Genomic DNA, 17,705 nt, shown 5'->3' with positions numbered 1-17,705 from the left:
ACGGGCACCACTGGCTACGTATGCAGCCAGCAAGAGTGTTGTGGCACCCTTAAGAGGAACACATGTATTCTGCCGTTTAGATCTGGTGGACGCTGCCCACTTCAACACATGCATGGAAGGTAAATCTCAAATTGGCGGATCTATACACGCATGTTTGGGGTGGGGCAGAAGAGATGTAAACTGGATGGCAGCTGTTAACCATTACTGTACATTTTTGCATTTCCATTTTCTCTGACAAGACAGTTTTAAGGCACTGTTGCCAGGTCTACTGAAAGAGATTATCATCTACTGATTGTCTGAAAAGCGTCCTGGGATGTGAACAGATCTACCGATATTTGGCTTTTTTTTACACGAGTAAAAAAAAACGAACAACCTCCTTACATTCCGCAGCAGCAAGGCAACTCTATTTTAGTTGCTCTTTCAATCAGGCTACTTAATGGAGTCAGAGCACCTAGAATGCAGAGTGTCTGAAGGGATTAAATATGCTCTGCATTCGGCGGGATGGTCTGTCAGCTCCCTCTGCCGGAATGTGTCTTCCTATAAGAACCTTTTCAGAAGGGGGGGGGGGTGTCTATTAACTAAATTCAGGCCTATGATTGGTCAGTCTGCGTGCCCTGAATGTTTACAGTACAGTCTCATACATGTGTACTCACAATCCCCACTAAGTTACATTTACTCTCAGGTAAGTGTTTATAGGATTGTAGCAGTATATATAGTGCAGTCCTCCACTCATCTACTCAGATGTAAGAGTCATTGAGTTCAATCGGGCTTACTCCCAGGTAAGTGAGTATAAGATGTCTTAAATCAACCCTGAGTGCTCATTGGAAGGACAGATACTGAAACTCAAATATTTTGGCCACCTAATGCGAAGAGAAAACTCCCTGGAAAAGACCCTGATGCTGGGAAAGATCGAAGGCAAAAGGAGAAGAGGACGGCAGAGGATGAGATGGCTAGAGAGCATCACCGATGCAATGAGGACAGGAAGGCCTGGAGTGCTATGGTCCATGGGGTCAAGAATCGGACACGACTTAACGACTGAACAACTGATGTTTTGGAGTATAACTCCTATAATCCTTGAACATGGGCCATGCTGGCTGAGGTTTCTAGGAGTTGTAGACCTAGCATCTGGAGAACACCACATTGCCTACGCCATCATATAAGAGACACCACTGTCCACAATCAATGGATGTGTCCTAGGGAAGAAAATATATTGTAACAGCTCTCCTCCTTTTCTAAAATGCAGGGCGTATATGCAGGTTTAGGACAAGAGGAGTATTTAAGCATCTTCATCTTTCCCCAGAATTTGTGAAACAGACCTTTTTCTCCATTACCTTTTTGACTTTTGATATAATTACGGACTCATAAAATGTTTATCCTTTTTAAAGAAACATCCAATGTCTCTGGTTTGAGGTTTCTGCAAGCTGAACATGCCTCTTATGCTAAGCTACTAGAAAGGCGAAAAGGAGTGGGGGACTCTTCTTGATCGTAATCTTTTTATCCAGTGGAACTGGATCTTTGGCCCACAATAAAATTGGGGAAGACATATCAGGGAAGCAAATTAGGGTCACTGAAGGCTCCATCTTCTCATGAGGAGGAGGTTAAATGAACAGAAGCATTTAACTGGAATATCCTCATTTGTTTCCTTCTGCTAGAGGCAGAAAAGAACCAGTCTTTTGTCAGTAATGAAGGAATAATAGGGCAGGGGAAGGTGGGAGGAAAATGCTTTTTACTGAGATCTAGTAACCTGAGATTTCAACTTGTCTGGAATTCTCCTTACCAAGTAGAACATTTATAACATAATATTTAAAGATATGAACTATTGTACCACAGAATCAAATACCACCTTCTGTCAACTCAAAAGGAAAATATAATTCACTGGCTTCAATACCCTCCAATTATTATTTATATTTAAAATGTTTCCCTCTTCCCTCCCTATACCTTTTTTCTTTGCTGTCATGTGTTTTTGACTGTATGCCTGAGGGCATTACTGTACAGTGCCTAGGAAATGTTTAGCATAATACCCCGCTAATAATATATTTTGTCTTCTTTTAAAAAAATGCTGCTGTTTTAACTTGGGAGGCTTCAGAATCAGAATTAGCAGATCATTTAATTATTTTAAGCATTTTTGCCCTGTTCAGCCAAGGTTAATGAAGGATAATGAGATAGTAAAGTATATTGGATTTGGTTTGGAAGAATGATGAGGAGTCAGGTGTGAATTTACCCAGAGTTATAGGCAGTATTTAATGGCACAAGTATACTAATTTGCTAGAGCAGTTGGCAATTTTTATGATTTCAGAGTCGGTTCTCATAGCTGTATTCACATACAGCGAAGGCCACACTTTTTGCTACTAACAGAAGCTAAAACAATGCACAGTAGTTGCTTTACACTGTAGCTGTACAGTTTGTACCTTCTAGCTGATAAGGGAAGCTTCTTTCTATACTGTGAGAAACTTACTTTGCTGCCAAGAGAGAAAGTCTCCCGCTTTCTCCTTCTGGGTGAAGGGAGGTGTGTGTGTGTTCTGACAGTTTGAACGAAATGATGAGACCAGGCCCTATATGATGAGAGCCAGTATGGTGTAGTGGTTCGACTGGGAACCAGGAGATCCAGGTTCTAGTCCCCACTCAGCCATGGAAGCTCACTGGGTGACTTTGGGGCAGTCACAGACTCTCAGCCCAACCTACCTCACAGGGTTGTTGTTGTGAGGATAAAATGGGGAGGAGGATTATGTATGCCACCTTGGGTTCCTTGGAGGAAAAAAGGCAGGATATAAATGCAATAAATAAATAATCTTGAGCAGATTGGCCTGCTACCTGCTCTCATCTGGGAGGGGGAAGGTGCACCACCTGCTCAGATAACCAACCCTGCTGGATGATGTCCGTCACTCCCTTGGGAACCAGAGTGACTGAACTGAGAGTTAAGGACATGTAAGCTTTGCTTTTATTCTATTTGCATCCATTTTCCATCAATAAACTGTTATTCTTTCACACAAGTGGACTTGAATCATATTCGTATCCTCAAATCTGTTTAGTGCATAGGTTCTAGCTCAAGCAGGCCCCAGTGTAAGACATAAAGGCACAAGGCATTAGAATGAACTGTACCACTCAAGACTTTAGTGTGAATTTTTTTTAATGTTCCTCCATTGTTTATATATTCTGCTAATACCTTTGAAAGTTGAAATTGCCAGTAACTGGAAACAAATGAATGGGCCTAAATTAGAGGGCTAGTTTAAACAAATTTTGAGAATACTTTTCTTATTATGACTGAAAAGTTTTAGACTATTGGAATGAGTTAAACAACCAGGAAATGCAGAGAGAGAGATATTTCTATTATAGCTTATAAATAGGACTGGCAACAAATATTGCACTATGGTGTGCTCCTTTTCAGTGTTCCAGTATGGAGTGCTCCTGCGCGCCCTTCCAGGATATTTGCCATGCTCTCCCACAAATGCCATGCCAGGAGAGGGGCTAGCGGGGTTCTCCGGAGCACCCACTGGGGGGCATGGGGGGAGCAACACAATTTGACTGCTCCCCCGCTGCTTTACCCTGTTTCATGGGAGGGCCAGCCCTGTATTGCCCCCTTCCCCTGATTTTCCATCCCACCCACCCCCAACAGTCATTCAGTATTCCATGCACACTGGGTATGCTCAGTGTCACGTTACACGTCTGTATATTATGACCCTGTGTTTATATATGTCTAATAATGTTATAACTCTATATGTTTATGGTAAGTAGATCTAGAGTGAAAATGGGGTGAGTTGACAGGAGGAATGGTGTATTTGCAAATGTGAGAGGACTGGCTGAGTGAGTTGGAGAGTGTGAAATGATGTGGGCTATATAAGCAGGGAGCTGTGTTTGTGTAGGGCAGGTAGGGCTTGTGACAAGAGAAGGTTAGACTTAGTGACAAGAATAGGGTCTGTGGAGAGGTGAAGAGAGAAAGTTTGTGAAGAGATAGGTTGAGATGAGATAGAGGGCGATTAGGATCTGTGTGGATAAGCTTAAAGCTGTTATTTACTGTTCAACATCATAAATATATACCTAAGTACTTTTTTGTTTTATAAAATCCTACACTTACTGCCTGAGGATACAAAGGGTAGAGTGATGAAGGGAATAATACAGGTTAGAATAAAGTCAGCGTGTCCTCACATCTCACAAAGTAAAGTAGTTGGACCTGAAGTAAAAATCCTGGTGTTAGCGTTGGGGGGGGGGGGGAGGTGTTGCCTGCTGTAGGAAAAAAAAGGAAAGGTTCCTCCTGTGCAAGCACCGGGAAATAGGCAGGAACACCACACTCATCCCTCACTGATCTCTTTTTGGAGGGGGTGATCCCTTAGTTCACCCCAAATATTGTTTTCTACTACTGCAAACCTTGGAGTTCCCTCATCTCAAGCATGCAGATGCCTCTCTTGTTTCTCAGTAACCTTGTTATGGCTACACAACCATCATAAGAAAAGCCTGAGGTTGTTATTAATTTCGGATTGAGATTTTTTATTAGTTGATAGTGTTCTCATTAAATGGACTTTGACATCTATTATTTATTCTGTGGAAAATGTAATTTAATTGAGTATGGGGGATAATTGAAGGTGATATTGTTTTTCTTTTTAAATGAAGCTATTTAAAAATACTTTTAAAAATGATTCCCATTATTTAATGGGGTATTCTTCTGGGGTTGCTGATGCACTGGTCCACTTCAGGGGCTGCCACGGACATAGCCTTCCTAGATTTTTTTCCTGATTGAGGTTATGCATTGAGTTTAGGGCATGGATTTGTGAGCATAGTATCATTCACTGGCATCCAGAAGATGGGCTGGATGATAGGCTGCAGATCTGATGGCTTAGCTGGATAGGAATGCTATAGGAGCAGTTTCTCCTGATGCTTCAGTACCAAGCAACCACCTGCAGACTGCCTGATATATCCACCTAGTTGTCTTGACCTACAACCCCTTAGCTCTGCCTACCGTTAGCTGCCTTGCCCTCTGCTCCACCAACTCCAATGGGCACCAGTCGCCATTGCCAGCAATGAGGCTGTCATATAATCAAAATTTGGAGAGTAGAATCTAATCTGACAAAACAACTTTTTCCTTTTGATTTTTTAAAATTGTCAATAGTAGTAGCTTGACCCAATCTTGGTGCTATGTCTTCTCCAATGAAAGTAGGAATTCATCCCCTGCTTCTTCCAGTCACAACAGCTACAGCTGAGCATTTATTTTAATCACTAAATAGAAGGTTCTGTTTTGACAGAAGATGCTTTCTGCCTGAGCATGTGAATGAACTAATAAATATTTCAACTGAAAGAAGGTCTGTTGTGCTCCCAGGACTGTTTCCATCAGCACCCATTCAACCTAGCGGCATCAAAATACCTCTTCCATTGGTCTGGCTAGAACCAGCTGCTATTTGGTTCCTTTCCTCTCAGAACTGTCTCATGGAATAGACATGGTACCAGAATTGGCTTATTTTCTTGTTCACTGTTTCTGTCTATTTTTCCCAAGGCCAGTTTTAAGGGTGGGTGAGCTGGGTGGTTGTCTGGGGTACCAAGCTGAGGGGAGCACCAAGCTGAGCTCAGTGGCTGGGTTTTTTGTTTGTTTGTTTTAATGTCCTGTCTGCAGTGAGCTAGGGTGGCAAAAAGCAAGTGTCTGTAACCTTTCTGTCGAGGTTCTACAAGTTGTTTGAGTAGTAACTACAAAAATAATCTTCCTTCTATTAGCTTTAAAGTATGTTTCTTTTTCAATTTCCACACTGATGTCATTTGAACTAGGTAAAAATCAGTGGAACAGTTTACTTTGAGGCAACGTTACTGAACACTTAGTTCTTCAGATACTGTTAACACAATAAGCACTATATAAATAATAAAAATAAAGCCATAAGCTGTAAGGGGTCAGCTGGATACCCTTTTTATTTATAACTTTTGTTTATTATTTTTAAATATAAAAATAATGGATATTCTAACATAACAAATGCTTTCCAAAAGATAGGAACTGCTACAAAACAAAAATTATTCAACATAAAACCTGTGATAGTTCTGCTGTGTTGCAGCAAGGGAGAAAGACTGGAGAAGAAGATATAGCCTTGGAGACTAGTTTATGGTGATACTGTCCCTTTAAGACTAGTAGTTATACCACTCCAAGGGAGGGCCTACTTTTTGTAGCTGAGGAGGGAGTGTTGGAGCTCAGGGAGGAAAGCTTGCAGCAGTAGCCATTTTGTATGTGTGCTGAACATAATAAAGAGTATAGGCCTACAACTCCAGGAGATGCAAATGGGACAGCCTTAGACTTCTTATGGAAGCTGCAATCTATTGACCAGCTACCCAAGAACACCATCCTGGCAACCATGGATGTAGAGGCTCTTTACACTAACATACCCACACATATGGACTACAGGCCATCAGGAATACCATCACTGATGTCACCAAACTTAAGCCACTTTGCATTCAAACACAGCTATTTCAGATTTGAGAATAAACTATATCTACAGTTCAACGGAACTGCTATAGGCATTCGCATGGCACCACAATACACCAACTTATTTATGGCAGATCTAGAGCAATGCTCCCTGAGCACATGCTCCAAAAGACAACTCCTCTACCTAAGATTCACTGATGACATCTTTCTCATCTGGATGCATGGAAAGGAGGCCTTGATCAATAACTGTCACCCCACCGTCAACCTGAGCATAGACCTATCTATGCAACAGGTTCACTTTCAGGACACCACTGTACAGTTCCACAATGGACATAATAAGTACATACCTTATTGTACCCAAACCCCACAGACCACTATACATACCTACACGCCTCCCAGCTACCACCCTGAACACACCACATGATCCATCGTCTACAGCCAAGCCCTGTGGTAGTTGTTCCTGCTCTTTTGACACAGACTCACACCTACAGGATCTATAGCAGGCATTTAAAAAAGTACAGTACCCACCTGGTGTGGTAAAAAAAACAGGGCCCAAACAAGTACCCAGAAGCCATCTATTGCAGGACAGGCCCAAGACAGAAAACAACACTTGCTGTCACTTACAGCTCCCAGCTTAAACCATTACAACACATCATCAGAGACTTACAACCCATTTTGGAAAATGATCCTCACCTCTCACAGGCAATAGGTGGGAGGCCTTTACTTGCATACAGACAACCTGCCAATCTCAAACAGCTGCTCACACACAATGCTGGACCACCCCAAACAGATAACAAAATGGAACTCAGCCTTGCAACAAACACTGCTGCCAAATCTGTCCCCACATCTACCCAGACAACACTATCCCCGAAGCAAATGGCTGCAGACACACCATTAGGAGCTCATATAACTGCACATCCTCAAACGTGGTATATGCCATCATGTGTCAGGAATGTCCTTCTGCCACGTACATAGGCCAAAACTGGACAGTCTTTACATAGGAGAATAATGGGCACAAATTTGACAATTAAAAAGGTAACACCAACAAACTTGTGGGGAAACATTTCAACCTTCCAGGTCATTTGGTAACAGACCTCAAAGTGGCTGTCTTGCAGCAGAGAATTCAGCATGAGACCTCAGAGTTGCCATTCATTGTTAAGTTTAATACCTTGGAACTCGGCTTGAACAGATTGTCTGAATGACTTAGTCATTACAGTGTGTAGAGTGCAAGTCCCATCTTACAGTTCACTTTCTTAAATATTGTAGATGTCTCTTTAAATTGAAATGGAATGTTTGCTTTCTACCTACCCATAACTGACTCTCTGGCAAAGTGGGTTCAGCCCACAAGAGCTCATGCCTCAGTAATAAAACATTCGGCCACAGACTCAGGGCGGATCTAAATTGTGTCTGCTAGCGCACTGAATTCGGTAGACTGGCAAGTTAAATGCCATCGCATTAAAACGTGGTTATTCACACTCACCCTGTTTCCTCATTCCAGTACTTCATTGAATGCGCAAGCACGGTTCACACTCAAGTGCGGTGCTGTTTTCCTGTTTTTAAAGAAGACGGCTCTCATTGGAGGAGCAGAAGCTCTTCCTGTTTCTGCTGATTTCCTGCCCACCATCCCTCTCTTCCTCTATCCCTGTGTGTGTAGGGATGGCGCGAGCATCCCATTGGGACTCAAAGCCCAGCAAGAAGTTGCCACTCCACCCCCACCCCAGACACCAGTTCCCTCAGCAAGAAGAGGGGAAGAAAGCAGCGCCTCTCACCCTCCCCCCATCATTGCTACAGTGGCAGTAGCGCGGGAGAGGCTGGTCATTTTCCGTAAGTTCTCCTGGCCTCAGGGAAAACAACCAGCTTGTCCCTTGCCGCCGCTGTTGTAGCAGGCGGATGGAAGGAAGGAGGAGGCACCTATCCTCTTCTCCGCCCACCCCACCTGCTGGAGACCAGGGCGAAAGGCTGGGAGTGTCTCCCGATGCTCTTTTCCCCATGCCAGCCCTTGACAGCCAGCATGAGGAAGAGGGGCAGCGGGTTGGGGGGGGGGGCTGCTAGCATCTTCGAAGCTTCAAAGCTTAGAAGACTGCCCTGTTTTTGTCCGCCGCTCATGAGATGACATTAAAATTGTCCACGGACATTTTTATTGATGTTAGTCCGTGAATAGTGATGACTGCCTGGATACCTGTGTGTTTTTCTGTCTGTGCTGCGAGCATGGAGGGGGCGGTGAAAAAAATTACGCTTGCCTGGGAAATCAGGCTGGAGAAGCTATGATTCTTCGAAGATTTGAAGATAATGCCTTAATTTAAAAAAAAAGCCAAAGCAGGGGATAGGAGGTAAAACTTAGTGTCATTTGAAGGGATAGAACAACCCCCTGCTCAATTCAGGAAGCCTGATTCCCAGGCGGTTTCCCATCCAAGTACTGACCAGGGCTGAGCCTGCTGAGCTTCTGAGATCAGACAAGCGCATGCACATCCAGCCGTTTGCTTGTTCGTGATGAAACTTTGAGTGCTGAGGAAGCTACGCGATCGCTAGCCAGAAGACTGCATGGGAGTGTTGAGAGCTGTGATTGGACAAGAGGGAAATACAAACACTGCCATATATATGCAGGCGTGGGAGGGGACTACGACCTTAACAGGTGACGAACACGGAAGAGCACAGCATATGAACGGGAAATACCAGAATATCAGGGTATTGAAAGTGGTAGCAGGGAAGCGGGAAACTGCGGTTCCAGTACGAAGCGGGGATGGCGTAATGTGAAAGACGGGGGACGAAACCTCACTGGAAGAATAAAAAACCCTAAGTGGAGATCAGCCCTCATTATTTTCAACTCCATGAAAGTAATATTTTGAGAGCCACATGACAAGAGACTTCATTAGGATCCTAGAACTGGAGCACAAGAGCACTGAAAGCAGAGCAGTAGCTCGCTCTGGGCCCTTTTCAAAAACATTGCTGGAGAAAGGCCTGGGAGTAGCATGGCCTGTTATACCATGTTTTGCAATCCTGCACAAGCCATACAACCTACTAACAGTGGAGGTCTGCCTGGAGGTGGGCTGGGGCAATTTGCCCCAGGCCCTCACAAAGCAAGCCCCCCCTCCTCAGTTCCTTATATGTACCATTGGCCCCTGCCCTGACCTTGCCACATTAAACAAAATACCAAGAATTCTGGTGAGCAAAGTTTTCATAAAAAGAAATGGTATATCTGAGTAAGATACCACTGAATCTCAACATATAATTGTGACATAATGGGACCTCTCTAGCCATGATGAAGTAAGTATTGCATGCAGTTGTCTATAAAACAGAATAGATGCTAATTTGAGGCTTAGGCTGGCTGTAAAAAGTATCCTTGGGAGGGTGGAAGGAGCCTGGTTATTAGCTAGGCCGGCAGTCCAACTGTAAGGGAGTCTAAACTCATCAGGGTAAGGGAGAATCTTTATTTTTGGGCAGCAATAAAGATAAGACTGGTCAGGCAGGCTTACGATTGGCCTAGGGCAAGTAGCCCTGGTTACATAGTTTGTTATAATGGGAGAAGGAACAAAGGCGGCTTTAAGGAGAGATTCTGTGGCAGAGCAAATGGCCTGTTCTTATCACAGAAAGAACTCCAGGCCTGCTGGGGAAAGAGTTCAAGGAGTGAATGCCACCTAAGATTTCCTAGCAAGGTACTATTGGAAAGTAATTTTCTGTGGCTGTTACCACAGGGAAAGGTGTAGGAGTGGTGTGAGGCCTGGCTTAAGGGAGAAATCCTTCCTCCCTGAGTAGTGGAAAAGGCCAACAGCAGGCCACAACCAGAAGACCTGTGAGACTGAGCCCCAGGAAGCAGAAAGGTCTGCCAGAAGGGGTTTGGAATTTGGAGGAGGTACTCAGCAGAAGCACAATCTTATTCCTATCCCCTTATCCCCACATTAGAAAAAATGAAGCATATTTAACATACTGCTTGGTCCCAGGGCAAGGAGGAGCTGCAGACGAGAATTGTCAGATATAGTCTATGCATGCAATAATTCTTGCATGTGACCCCCAGCTTTGTACATATATGCATGGGTCCTTGTAGGGGGCAGCAGCAGGGCCCCCAACATCACACCTGCACCAACATCACACCATAAACCCTCTGGGTGGCCCTGCAAAGCTGACTATGGTGTGGGGGGCACCATAGGCACTCCTCACCCGGGGTGCTATTTATCCTGGGGACAGCCCTAACTTCCCCTCTTGTATCATGTCTATTAAACTGGAAGTAATTATTTTAAACTTTGAAAACTATACTGAATGTGCAGGTACCATCCATAGCCCACAAAACTCTCCAGTGCTTCCACCTCTGAGTGGGCAGTTCTGTCCTAGCTCTATCTGCCCTGCCCCCTTGCCCTGCCCCTGGGTCCAGTCTTTTTGAAATCAAATGTCAGCTACCCAAGGATCAGTGATGAGGCTACCCTATCTATATATTAATATGGAGCACAAATTTTTGTTCACTCCATTTCGACCCCTAAACATTATCATGTTCAGAATGGTCTCAAAACTGCTGATGCCTAGATTTGGATGAAAATAATCACACACCCAAAAATAAATTGACAGCTTCACAGTTTTTAAAGTTTATAATAATTTGTGTTGCACAGTCAAATGGGTATGTGATACCCGATCACATGCATTCGCTATTGATGTCTAGAATTGCAGAAAAATAATCCCATATTTAAAAATTTGTTGAAATGTCGATAATTAAATGTTAAAGTTCTTAAGTTAGAAATGGTCTCACTTCTCACTGTATTGTGATGTGATTACCTTGCGATGCCAATCTATGTATGCTCCCCACCATTGCTATTACAGGTCGTCTATCATAGGCGATAGATAGTCTATGACAGTATTATCATAGACTATCGTATTATCTATCGTATTATCTACGATAGATAACCACAGTCAGTGCCATATAGCTGAAACGTAAAAGAGGACGTCTGCATGGTATACGAGCTACTCTTACAGGAAGAGCAGAGAACAAGTTTCATAGAAATAGAATGAGGGAAGTACGTGAAGCGAGAAGTAATGTTTTTCAAATAAAACTAAAATGCACTTAAAAAAAAATCAACTAATTTAATACATAGGGTCTCTTAGCAAATGTTGTGTGCATTCCAAGAGAAAAAAAATGGCATTTTCTAACAAAAAAAATTGCAATCGTTTTTCTTTATGTTGCAAATACGGTAAAATATTATTACCACCAACTAATGTGCCTGATTACACACATTATACATTATACACACATTATACATAGGTGCAGGTGAATTATCCCAAAATTTTTGAGAAAATATCAGACGGTATAATAATGCTTTGTCATTCATTTCATTTGGAGTGAATATAAAATCACCACCTGGACACAGCCTGTACTCATTCAAAATTTTGGGAGATGTTTATCACAGCATCAGTTCTTTGCTTCCAAACGTAAACAAAATACAATTGTACAGTCAATTATACACTCTAGTTTTAGCTGTGGCTAATTCTTCAAGATTACAAAGACTAGAAAATATCACTTGAAAATATGAAATCATAGAAAATTTAAGCTCACTTTTAGATCAATTAAATCCTTATGCTTGCCCTTACACATATGTATATACATGACAGAATTAATGAGAAGAATGCTGCAGTGCAAGCTGAGCATCAACAGCCCAATTTAAATTTCATGTTGAAATTTTATCACGAACCACATCAGGATCACAGATGTTATAATGATCCATGTCTTTCTGAGGTAGCTGCACTTCTTGAATCTTAAAATGGTGCACCACCATCACAGAGATCTGTAGTGGTTTACCCAAAATGAGAACAAAAGCAGGTAACAAATTATGACAGTATACATGTTGGCTTATGTGCTTATTTGGCCCTGCGGAGAAACCGGTTGGCATTTTGCTAGCAAACACAATGGTGTAAGACAACTTTCATTTGAAATAATGTTACAATGCGAGAATATGTTTGCTATAAAATGGCAGTTAGAGGTAGTGCACCCACCGGTGATTTCAACCCTGTTTTAAATGCTGGAACACTAACACAGCAGCTGATAGTCAATTATTACTGCAGAACTGAAGGGGATTGTTTAAAATTCATTACAAGCCAACAGTCCCATTTAAGAGTTGAAAGTTATGTTGGTTTAGCAGATGCTTTAAGTGCAAGAGCAGAAAACGAGACTTTATGAGCAGGATGTATTGTTATATTACACTCATTGTTTACTAGAAGTCCTCGCAATATGATGAACTATCAAGTTGCAATGGCGATTGTAAGGAAATTTGGAAAACCAGGTATTTTTATCACCCTAACATGCAATGGTGCACAGATGAAATAAAAAAACTCCTGCTTCCTCATGAAACTGCCAACTTATAGTAATAAGTCTTTAACAAAAGTTAACGAATTGCTAGATCTTATCCCAAAACATAATATATTTGTGTCACAACCTGCATTCCCTCCCTCCAGACGAACAGGTTATTTCCTATGACTTTCATCTAAAAAAGCAACTTCACTACTTGCATATAGCCACTATAAACTTTATTGGCCCTTGTTACCCCACAGGACCCTTAAAGTCAGTTGATGCAGAATCAGAACCACTTCTTGACTTTACTCGCTAAGTTGTCCGTGTGCCACTACTGGTAAGTACCTGCAGGACCAGGCTGGACATTCACTGAGGCAAAGTAAGTCAATGCAGGACAGGCTCCACCTCTGCAGTCAATACAAGTACATATTGGCAGGACCAGGATGCCTGCTCACTGAATGAGGTAAGTGTATACAGGATCAAGCTGAATACCCAAAAGGCAATATGGTCAAGTACATGTGGAGTAAGTCATCTTTTAATAATTGCAAGATCAGGCTGAATATCCACCAAGTTGGTTGGAGGAGTAATTAATTCCCTCCACATCCAATCCTCTTTGTATCCAACCCCTCACTGCTGTCTCCACTGGTAGGTCTTCCCTAGTCTCCAGGGTTCTGTTTCAGCCCCTTGCTTTTCCTGGGAAATAGCAGGTGCTTCTCTAGGCCCTCCACCTTCCCTCTTTGGCCCCTGCAGATTGACTTTTACCTGGTGCTGCTGGTCAGCTTCCTCTTTTCTTTCCCTCACTTCATCCAGCCTTTTATCCCTTGCCTCTGCCCCACCTCCTCCACCTCTCCCAGAGTCCTTGAGCCTTTTAAAGAGCCATTGTCCAGATTCCCTTATGTTCTGTTCACTTACCTTTAATTGTTGTTCTCTTCTTACTGTATACCTGAGAACACTTGTGCCCTTCAATCCATTTTTATTGAAATACTTTCAATCATATATATAAATGTAGAAATTGGTACAAAAATGCATAGCATTAAGTATCTACATAAATATATTTTTAACGGACATGATTGTGCCATTGTGCAAGTTATAGCACATGAAAACCATGTCATTCACCACAATTTGTTTATTTATTTACAACATTTGTATACCACTCCACATCTAAACAGATTCTGGGGCAGTGAACAACAAGAGAGAAAATGAACAAACGATAAAAAGAATGAAATATGATATTACAATTATTCTTTAAAAAGCAGTGTGCCAATAAAACTGAGGCTGGTCAACCAAGGAAGGCTTCCTGGAAAAGAGCTGTTTTCAGGAGGTGCCAAAAACAACTCAGTGCTGGTGCCTGCCTGACCTCCACAGGCAGGGAGTTCCAAAGGAAGGGAGCCACCACACTGAAGGCTCTTTGGGTGGGAACTACAGAGGCGGCATATAGAATATTTGCTTATAAGATGCATCGATAGGTCACACAAAATGATACATTTACCTGTACATCTGCACTATGAGAAGCAAGTTTATTTTACTGAAGATAATGCGGCTGAAGCATTACTTTGTGCTGAATGCCAACACACCAAATTAACTGCTTGGTTTGAATTAAATTGACATCCGCAAACCACCCATCTCTATATTTATCCAGGCACACCTATGTATTACATTTGAGTTGTAAATAATAGATGACACAACCTGAAATCCTAATAGGCTCCTGGTGAGTAGCCACGGATGTAGATTGTAGACTTGAGCAATGGATTAAAAATGGACTTTTACCAGAAGCATAACAAACTTCTAAAAGTAATATGGCTTGGGGATAGCCCCATGGTCAGCATCAGCTTATATATGAGAAAAGGGAGGAAGACAAAAGAACCAGGTGGAGAGAGGAGACAAGAAAAGGATAGAACAAACAATCCCCTCCCATCTCACTTAGGTAGTATTAACCCTTTAAGTTCAGGTTAAATGACTTATGGCCCTAGGCCTGCTAACACAACCAATGTGCTGGGTTTGGTAAAGTTATAGGGAGAATGTATGGTGTATCTCCTTCAGATACAGGAAGATATTTTCTTAGATTACTATTACTACATGTTGTTGGTGCCACCAGTTACGAAAATATCAGACTATATAATGGGGTAGCATATGACACTTTATAGAAGCAGCTCAAGCATGTTATTTACTAATTGAAGATGTGGAATAGCAAAAATATTTAGAGAAATCAATTCTTCTTCAAATGCCTTACTGTCATGGCCCCCCTTGCAGCATCTTCTTCTAAGGATGAACTCGGCTTACCTGAGGTCAAAGACTCTCCTTTCTCCGAGGATGTTCCAGAGGCAACATTGCAGGAGGATGGCAGACGTGCAGCTAGAGAGAAGGAGGCTGGCCCATCTAGAATGCTACATGGGGCCTCTCTCCCACACTTGTTGTCCAGGATGAACAAGACGCTGAGCCAGACATGATGGACCACCCAGCCCTCAGCAACAACAACAAATTAAATGTACAGAACAGGCCCAGCATCTTCAGAGATGTGTGAGGTTGCAGGCAAGAACCCTGGCTCTCTGAAGACCATTCTTATATAGCTGGCTTTGTCGGAAAGCTCTTTAATGAGCTGCAGCTGGCAATTGGGCATCTCCAGACTAGGGCCTGTATATAAGCCAGCCCCAGCGTTCATTGAAAAACAATGTTCTTGTGTACTTCCAGAGTTTGTGAATCTTCTGTGATCTTGAACTTCTGCCTTGGAAGTTAGACTTCTTTGAGAAATTGGACTGAACCTAACTTTGCCTCTTGCTTCACCCTTGTCTGGATACCGTGCTCAGAATTTTGCCTGGAGCGACTTTTGGACTGCTTGACAAACAGCTTTTTGGACAAACCTCTTATCAGTTTACTGTGAGTAGAAGCAGCCTTGAAGAGGTTGTTATCATTAATTACCACCCCCACTGGCAAGGCTTCCAGCCTAATTAAGTGGACTATGTTGGAAAAGATGGGGTGGTGAGACAGGACACTTATCAACTTAGACAACTATTTGCTTTTATTATTGTATTTCATCAGCCAACAAATACAATAGCCTTATGAGATGTAATTAAGCGTCACGTGAGTGAAGACCACTTACAAATGAAAGAAGATATTGCTTATGATTTAGCTTTAAGAAATATTAATAATGTATGGGTTAAGTCTTTCTTCTGTTAGTTTACCAAATCCAATTACCAAATAAAAATAATTGAACCCCCAATGTAGTCTATAAAGTTTTAAATAAATAAATAATGGTAAAATTGACATTTAGTACTTGAATTAGGACTTTGAATTCTTTACATGCACTTCTGTTATGAAATCTTTCACTGTGTGATATGTATTAAAATGTGAAGCAATTTCTTTAGCAATTAATATCTTAAATTCCACTCAGCCAAATAATGTGCAAAATATACAAATAATGTAGGTGAGTGCTTCATTTATTCAAGTAAGAAAGAACAGGGAACTCTGCTGTCCTGCACTTTTCACAATGAAGTGAAAGTTGGGGAAAGTGACTACATTATCTTGGAATTAGTCATAACAAATTTATGATCTGTGAAAACTGATCTTAATTGGGTATCTACTTTGGACTTTAGGAAAGCTGATTTTAAAAAGCTCAGAGAAAAGCTAGGTAGGATTCTATGGCTAGACATAATGAAGGAAAAAAGACTTAAAGAGGGATGGGAGATTCTGACAAGTATTCCCATGAGGAGAAATGGGGGACATCTGAAAGAAACCAGAGTGGCTGCATAGGGAGCTCTCGTAAGATGAGCCTTTAAGGGGACATGTATAGGAGATGGAAGGAGGGACATATAAACAAGGAGGGGTACAATAAAGTAGCCTGTATCTGTAAGGATGTAACAGGAAGGCTAAGGGCCAGAATGAGGTGAGGCTTGTGAAGGATGCCAAAAACCAAAAAAAAGGGGTTTATTTGGCTACGTTAAGAAGATAATGATGAATGCTGGAGTAGGTCCACTGCTTAGAGAAGATGGTGAAATGTTAACAGGTGATGGAGAGAAGATGGAACTACTCAACTCTGATTTTGCCTCCGCCTTCTCCCACAAAGGGAGGTATGTATCAAATGGGACAAGTGATAAATATATTCTGCTGGTGAAGATCAGAAGGGAGTAGATGGTGGTGTCATGCCAGGAGGCTGCCCTGTGTAAAGGTCTTACCAGAAGGTAATATAAGCAGACATTGAAAGCTGATAAACTGTCCAAGCAGCCAGCAGTACAACAGAAGGAGCTTTGGCAGCAGAGACAGGCTGTACCCAGGAGCTGGAGTTGGTTATGAGTGAATTTGGCTGGGGTGGAGGTTTAGGGAATTTAGCCTTTGATAAAAAGCCGTTTAGAGGCTTGTGTCAGCAACAGTGCCTCTTTAAGTCCCTGGAATTTTAAAAAGTGCTTAATGACAGCTTCTAAAGTAAATTTCAGTATTCCCTTCTGTAAAAAGTATGCCTTTAATAAACACTCTTAGTTAACCATACTGTCTCTAGTCTAACATAAAACCTTCAATAGGACCAACCAAAGTGGTAGCTTTACCAGTAACATCAGTATGATGGCCAGGAATGAGGAAGTGATCATATTTAGATCCATACCTGTCATGCCCCTGCTGGAGGAATCTTCCTCCTACGAAGGAGCTAGAGCTCTCAGAGATGGATGACATCATGGAACCACCCATATCAGGAGACTTGGGGGAGCCTGGGCCCTCGGAAATAGGAGGGCCATGAGTCCATCCCCACAGGAGGAGGGGAGTTCTGCTTCAGAGTCAGAGACTGAATGACCACCCAGTCCCAGAGAGTGTTGTTGCCTTAAGAGGCAAATCGGTAGGGCTCCTGTAAGAAGAAGCACCTGACTTCAAAGAACTCCTCAGGAACAAGATTTGAAAAGTACTACAGCTGAGCCTTGGGTGGAGCTCAGGAGGCTCTGGTAACATAAGCCTGCATGCTAGGGCTAGCCTTTGCTGGCAACAACACTTGTTGCTGCAGCTCTTGTATTCTGACCTTGACTCATGTTTGGACCACCATGTTAGTGAACTTTGGCCTTCTGCCTG

The 17,705-nt window shown here is 42.4% G+C and overlaps 1 long non-coding RNA gene across 2 annotated transcripts; it reads left to right on the top strand.

Moving 5' to 3' along the window:
* Positions 1–42: 42 nt before the first annotated feature.
* Positions 43–15,912, top strand: LOC146359108 (uncharacterized). Of its 2 annotated transcripts, none has more exons than XR_014786549.1 (3): positions 43–119; positions 12,920–12,996; positions 14,910–15,912. It is a non-coding gene; the product is annotated as an uncharacterized LOC146359108 (long non-coding RNA). The 2 variants fall into 2 exon arrangements; XR_014786550.1 differs by lacking the exon at positions 43–119 and adding an exon at positions 2,495–2,925.
* Positions 15,913–17,705: the final 1,793 nt, after the last annotated feature.

The sequence above is a fragment of the Heloderma suspectum genome, chromosome 1 (assembly GCF_057233095.1).
Source record: "Heloderma suspectum isolate Gila_16-S chromosome 1, 16-S_ref, whole genome shotgun sequence".
Lineage (NCBI taxonomy): Eukaryota > Metazoa > Chordata > Lepidosauria > Squamata > Helodermatidae > Heloderma > Heloderma suspectum.
Note: the sequence above shows the minus strand (reverse complement) of the source record. Positions and strands in the feature narration are given on the sequence as shown.